Raw genomic sequence first — 7,910 nt, forward strand, 5'->3', positions numbered from 1 at the left:
CACCGCCCACCTGTAATCCCCACACTGGGGTCACTGACCACCTGTAATCCCAGCTCTGGGGTCATTGCCCACCTGTAATCTTGGCACTGGGGTCATCACCCACCTGTACTCCCAGCACTGGGGTCACTGCCCACCTGTAATCCAGCAGAGACAGGCTGGGTTCCAGGCCGGTGAGAGACTCTGTCTCAAAGGGAAGGTACATGACTACTGAGGAATGATGCCTAAGGCCTCCTCTGTGATGGTTTGAGCAAGAAATGTCCCCCACAGGATTCAGTATTTGAATACTTGGTCCTTAGATGGTGGCACTGTTTGGGGGAGGGTTAGGACATGCAGCCTTCCTGAGGGAAGTGTGTCAGCTGATGTGGGCCTCAAGAGCGAGAGCCTCCTGCTGCACCTGGCTCACTCTCTCCGCTTCATGCTTGCAGTTGAGGATGTGAGTGCTCAGCTTCCAGCTTTGGACACCAGGCCTGCGTCCATGCCACCCCCACCATAATGGACTCTTTTCCCTCTGGAACTATAAGCCAGTATAACCCTTCCTTCTATAAGTTGCTTTGGTCATGGTTTTTATCACAGCAACAGAAAATTAACACAACCTTTGACCTACATACACTCTTAATTAAAAAAAAAAAAAGGAAAGGGGAAAAAAACACCCCATACAAGCTGTGGCCCATTGCAGCTTCATGGCAGGCAGCCAAAGAAGCTGTTCTGTTGCGGCTAGCTTTCTGGTTAGGCTATCTGTGAAGGCTAGTCTCTCTCCCCTGTGTTTATAAAGGTCTTTCCTGGCAGAGGAAAACGACAGTCTAGTTCCTGAAATCTAATCTGGGGGCAGAGGCTGTCAGGCAGGCAGCAAGAGTCATGATAAAGCAGCGGTACATGCAACACGTGTCTGATGGATTGCGGCTGGGGAGGGTGACCTGGTGCCGAGGGCAGGGGGCTCTCCAGGATGTGGAGACCACATACGTGCTTCTTTGGTGATGCGGTGGACTCCTAGCTAATGAATTCAGAGATGTGGACGAGGGCTTAGTGGAGCCTGCTTCTACGTGGGTAGCTCCTAGAGAACCTTTCATTTATTGGAATCGTGTCTTAGATCTGCCCTCTGTGATCAAATTAATGAGGAGAAGCACACACACAAAGCCCCTTGGTGCAGGATAAAAAAAGACATCAGGCTCAAAAGAAAGGGTGAGAGCAGAGAGTGCCTGAAGGGCTCCTGGACCTTGCTGCCTGGCAGAGGCTTCACAGAGCCGGCTTCTTCTCTTCTCAGGCTCAGGAGATTCCAGAGGAGTGAGGGAAGGCTGCCTTTTCACGGAGCCCCACTAATGTGGAGGTAGGCGCTGTGTAAAGTCCTCCCTAGCTTTCCTGCACACCCCAGTTCCTCCAGTCAGTCAAATATTTTTATTCCTGGTTTAGTTTTAGGAGGGGAAACGAGCTTGGCAGAAAGCTAGGGGGCGAGAGAGGGCCTGGGTGGGTCGGGGGCCATGTCTGTGCTCTGGAAGTGAGAGCAGAGGATGAGCCGCCAAAGTGATTCCCACGACATGGTGTCTGGGGCTGGGGCTCAGTGACAGACTGCTAAGCATCCATAAAGTTCTGAGTTCAGTCCTCAACTCTGAAAAAAAAAACAAACAGCAGAAAATAAACAAAACACAAAGGCATTGGTTGTCTTCATAACAACAACAAAGCAACCAGCCTCAGTAGTACCTACAGCCCTCCTACTTAGGAGGCTGAAGCTCCTGTCTTTCTCCTGCTAAACTCTTGTGTTTTCCTAAGGCTCCAGGAGAGGATGAACTGGAAATAGAGTTGCAGAGACCAAGACCTGGGTTCAAAGCCTGCCTCTGTCTCTACCCAGCTCTGTGAGTTTACCTCCCAGAATCTCAACCTTCTCCCCTACAACATGGGAATGAGCCCCTTGTCCTTGTTAAGCTTGCCTTGGAGTTAACAGTGCTAACAACCTTCCGAGTCTTGACTTCTCCATATGAACCAGGGCTTAACCTTTTCCCACTTATGACCCTTTACGCCCAAGACATTTTTTATGTGATCAAGAGAATGAAGGTATACAGAACAGGCACAAAGGAGGAAAATCACTCACAATAATGAAATGTGCAGAAACTTATTTGATTCTTTTACATTAAAAATTTATTGTGCTGTGTGTGTGTGTGTGTGTGTGTGTGTGTGTGTGTGTGTGTGTGTGTCTATGCATGTATGGCACAGCATGTAGGGTCCTGGGTATTGAACTCAGGTCATCAAGCTTGACATCAAGCCCTTTTGCTATTGAGCTACCTGACCAGCCTAAGAAATTTATTTTAAAGCAATATATATACACTTTCAAAATTTATTACAGAAAGAATTCATTTGCATACTGATGAGATGTGTGTGCTGGTTTGTGTTTACATATATAATTCATGTTGGGTTGAATGTTTGATGCTGCAGGAACATCTTCAGTGGTCTTCAGAGCTGGTAGGTGTTTTGATTTTATAATCAGCAGGGCCAAGAAGGGCTGATTCACATGACTCCGTGGTACATATCGATGACAGAAGTGTGTTTGGAGCCATTTCAGAAACTGTCAGGGATCCTGGTTAATCCCAAGCCAGCATTTGCTTAATGATCTTTTAATGACGCTCAAGTCACAACCCAAACAGCAATTTTAAAGTCAAACATTCTAATACAATACATTCCAAACATATACTAATTTGATACATGCTGAGGAATGATAGAAAATGCTAGGTCTTTGTTTTTCATGATTAGATCATTATCTTTCTACCAGGACTGAAAACTTTGCGTGAATAGTAAGATATTACAATTTGGAACATATCACAGCCTTGAATCTGGGCTGAGGTTAGTGAGAAAGCGTTCTTTTCTTTTCTTTTTCTTTTTTTTAAAGATGTATTTGTTTATTTTGTGTGCATTGGTGTTTTGCCTGCATGTATGTATATCTGACACTGTGAGAGTGTCAGATTCCCCGGAACAGACAGATGTGAACTGTTGTGTGGTTGCTGGGAATTGAACCCAGGTCCTCTGAAAGAGCAGAGAGTTCTCTTAACTGTTGAGTTGAGTCATCTCTTCAGTCCCTTCAAGATAGCATTCTTTTTGTTTGTTGTTTTTTGAGACAGGGTTTCTCTATGCAGCTTTGGACCTCGATCTGTAGACCAGGCTGGCCTTGAACTCACAGAGATCTGCCTGCCTCTGCCTCCTGAGTGCTGGGATTAAAGATGTGCACTACCACCCAGCTAAGGTGTGTGTGTGTGTGTATAGAAGGAGCTGTTGGCTGCATTCCTGCCACCCAGCTCCCAGCTGCCTGGCTAGCTTATGCCCCGAAATAACAACACACAAATTGTATTCTTTTAAACACTGCCTGGCCCATTATATCTAGCCTCTTCTTGGCTAATTCTCACATCTCGACTAACCCATTTCTAATAATCTGTGTAGTACCACAAGGGAGTAGCTTACCGGGAAGGATACCAGCCTATGTCCATCTTGGGCCGGAGCTTCATCGCATCACACTCAGAGAGGAGAGGCATGGCGTCTGCCTAACTTCCCTTCTTCCCAGCATTCTGTTCTGTCTACTCCACCCACCTAAGGGCGGGCCCATCAAATGGGCCAAGGCAGTTTGTTTATTAACCAATGACCTTCCTCCATCGGGTGTCTGTGTGTGTGTGTGTGTGTGTGTGTGTGTGTGTGTGTGTGTGTGAAGCAGCATTCTTTAATATCCAGTGGCTGACAGTGGGTAAGATGCAGACTGCCTGGGTTGTATATTCAGCACCAAGGCTGCAGCGAAGTCACGGGATATAACACAGAACCCAGGCACTGCCAGAAACATGAATTCATTGTGTGTGTGTGTGTTAACCTTTATTTTTATATTATGTCAAGGTGTTTTGCCTGACATATTTGGTTTTGAATTAATTTTTGGTTATTTTATATTCAGAAATTTTTATGCTAAAATTTTCACAACCCTTGCCTTCAGTTACATGACTCCATGGAGACATGACCCACTATTTAAGCAGCTGTGAGAAACAAGAGAAGGAATAATAAGATAAAGAGATGGCGCAATGGTTAAGAGCAGTGACTGCTCTTCCAGAGGACCTGGGTTCAACACCCAGCACCCACATGGCAGCTCATAGCTTTCTGTAACTCCAGTTCCAGAAGATCTGACAGCCTCACACAGACATACATACAAGGCAAAACACCAATGCACATAAAATAAAAGTAAGTAATTAAAAAAAGATAAATGAACTAAATTATGATGTTACTGTTTCTCAGGAATGATGTGGAAGCTTAAAGAGCTAAACTGTGATTGGCAGCCTGGTTGCAGCGTCTGCTGGGTCCTAGGTGTTAGGATTCAGGCATTATGCTGGCCTGTCACCTGCCAGGATTCAGTCAGGCTGTACCCTGGCCAGCCCAGGGTCCTATGGCTGCTATGTCACTATGTAGTCAGTACACAGATGCAAAATGTTCCTTTAAGAGATAAGCTCCGCCCATTCTTGCATCTTCCTACTGTTCTTTTGAAGCCGCTAGCAGGTGTTTGCCCCCCTCATCCTCCTCCTTTAATAAATTCTCCTAAATTCTCCACTTAAGCTCTCTGCGTGGGGTATTGGTCTCTTGTCTGCCTTGAATCTTCTGGGGCTCTCACTGGCCAAGGTCCCTGTCACCAATTCATTACATTGCTACCAAGATCCTGCCAGGCTCTCCCCATGGCCTCTCCTCCTACCTGCAGGCAGGTAGCCTGAGGCATGTGAGGACTCTGAACGACCTAGGCCAACAGCCCTCTTTCCAACTACTGGGATACTCCATGCAAAAGCAACTTCGGCCGTGATTGGAGAGATCCCCTCCTCCCGGTCGGCTTTCTCCCAGCGCCCTAGGCCCCACCTTCACTGAGCAGCTCCTTCGTTTCTTGGACCTAAGGGTCCTTGGGGCTCAGCCCTTCAGCCTTCGTGCCTTCCTTCTTGGATTCTGTATCCTTCGGGCCCAGCGCCCAGACCTGCCTTCACTGAGCATCCTTTGGGCTCAACCCCTGGGCTTCTGTGCCTTCCTGTCTTTCAGACTCACGCCCTTTGAGCTCCGTCCTGTCAGCCCTCGTTCTTTCAGTTGCCGAACCATAGAAGAACTTGTGCCAGCAGTGTTGACCCGTCTGCCTCACACATGGGAAACAAGCCACCCAAAAAGTCCAAGCCCACCCACTCCTCAGGGATGCCTTCTCCTCACTCATCTCTGTACTAATATCCCCTAGGTAACAACTCAGATTGACTGCCTAACAGCTCTAGATCCCAAGATCTTACAGGACCTTTCTAACTTCTGCCAGCAGATGGGTAAATGGAAGGAGTTACAACATGCAGGTAGGCACGGTCTTCGCTAAGAGGTCAGATGATCTAACTGCCATCTTCACTAAGAGCAACCACGTGACCACTGCCATTTTGTTTAAGGTTAGAAGAGATACTTCACCGCCATCTTGACTAAGGGCAAGATAGACAGGTCAAATGACCTAGTCGCTATCTTTACTAAGGATGCTCTTTGCCTAGTCTCTCGCCTTTCACTTACATTTTTGTCTCTTAATTACCTGTTACCCTGACTCTTGTGTGTGGCATGTTTGCACAGTGGCATGCTTTTTGGCAGGGTTGGCCAGAGTACCCACTTCACACAGGGACCCCACCCACCTGTTCTACCTGCAGCAGATCTGCTTTTTTCTACCTGCAATGAATCTGATTTATGACTTTTGACTTAATACATGTGTGTATACATGCATGTGATTTGGGTCTAACTGTTAAGTGTAAATGTAAGCTACCTTTAACTCTATGTGTGTGCATGCACATGTGCGTGTATGTTTTTGTGTGCACATGTGTGTAGCTGTTATCTAAGAAAAATGCTTTAAATAGTCCTAATGAGCTCTGTTCATTGTATCTCCTTTTAGACTAGAAAACAAGTACTTTAAATTGGCATGTACTTTTTAATGTACTTATAGATGATGATAAAATATATGGTTAGGTCTGTTACAATATACTGTATTTAACTCTGTGATTTAACTCTGCTTTTAAATATATTCTATATAGTGATAAAAATTTTTAAGGTTAAAAAGATCTATCTCAGATTAGCAAAAGCTAACTTAGAGATTTATGCCCCAGTCCTTCCTGTAAGTTGTTTACAAGAGTGACCTAAAAAGCAAAATTAAATTAAATCAGGTGTAAACTAAACTTAGATTATTCCTTCCCATATTCTGTGGCCTTCACTATTGTCAGGTTTTAATGGTAAACTTCTATTGCAAAAGGGAATTTTTCTTTACTTTTTTGTCCTTTGCAAGCACAAACCTGATCTGCTAAGTTAAAACCAGTTACAGAGCCGGGAGATGGTGGTGCACGCCTTTAATCCCAGCACTCGGGAGGCAGAGGCAGGTGGATCTCTGTGAGTTCGAGACCAGCCTGGTCTACAGAGCTAGTTCCAGGACAGGCTCCAAAACCACAGAGAAACCCTGTCTCGAAAAACCAAAAAAAAAAAAAAAACAAAACAAAACAAAAAAAAACCAGTTACAGTGAAGCTGGAGGACTCTGGGTAAAACATTCCCCCACAGCCTCTTGTCTTGGATCCAGCTCTCCAGGCAGATACTGTGTTATTGTCATTGTAGTCATAACTTAGATGTACCCAATAGACAGCCCTCAAATGCTCAGAGAGCTAGAGAATATGGCATTTAAAATCTTTAATTGGAAAGGCTTTTTGTAATAGAAAGATAGGTCAGCTCCTGGTACCACCTCTGTTTCCACCAAAGAAGATAGAAGGGAACAGAAGAACCTTCACCTGGAGCTTACTTCACAAGTGAAACACTAGCCACTGAGCAAAACTACCTTTCACCTCAACTGCTGCAAAGACCCTCTTCAGTCCATGGATGATGGGGCACTGGAAGCAAGTGCCTCATATTACTTAAGCAACAGGTAGGCTGGTCTTCCTGTAAGCTTCTAATCCATAGTATCTGGTGAAGCCTGACAGGCTCTAGCCCTCACAGAAGACTGATGTTGCTCTTAGTGACCATGGAGGACCCTAGGGAGTGACTGTCCAAGCAGCCATCAAGTAAGTCTCTGTTTTTGTTTGAGTTGGTTTGGTTTGGTTTTTTGGGACAGCATTTCTTTGTAGCTTTAGAGCCTGTCCTGGAACTCGCTCTTGTAGACCAGGCTGGCCTCAAACTCACAGGGATTCACCTACCTCTGCCCTCCTGAAGGCTAGGATTAAAGGTGTGCACCCCCACCACCCAGCAAGTCTCTGCCATTTTTAATCATTAACTCAGGTAAAATTTACCCTTCTCAAGATCTCTGATGCAGTTTAATAACTGATATCTTTGCCTGTGTAACAGCAGCAACCAAGGCTTCAACTGCGTTCACATTCTCATTTCTCTGTGTAAAATTCAGGTCACAGGCCTACTAAGTCTAGACACGATTTACCTTGTTACCAGACTCAGAAAAGAAATAAACTCACAAAACAGATTTCAGTATAACTTCTTACCATTCCTTTGTTTAAATAAAAGGTGATGCAAAGCCTAAGCTGTGAGGATCTGAGGATGTTTCAGGGTCTAAGAAGGTGTTTTAAGATGTGCAAATGCAAGTTGTAAAGGTCTGAGGAAAAGGCTTAAGTGTTGATAATCATCACATTAATCAATAAAATCCTGATTAGCTGTTAACCCAGCTCTGACAGAGTACTGAACACCACACTATACCAGAGTCATCATAGCCACAGACCCAAGATTTTAAATCCCATTTGGTTGTTTTCTAACTGTTGGACCTCAAAGATACTTTTCATTGTGCGAAAGACATCTGTCACAGTCATTTCTGGCATGAATACTGCCGTTTCTACAATGTAAATTTCAATACAGACTATAAACAGTGGAAATGTTAATGTATCTAAAATGTATCTTTTTGCAACCTCAAAGAATTCTTCTAAGT

The sequence above is a fragment of the Microtus ochrogaster genome, chromosome 7 (assembly GCF_000317375.1).
Source record: "Microtus ochrogaster isolate Prairie Vole_2 chromosome 7, MicOch1.0, whole genome shotgun sequence".
Classification (NCBI taxonomy): Eukaryota; Metazoa; Chordata; class Mammalia; order Rodentia; family Cricetidae; genus Microtus; species Microtus ochrogaster.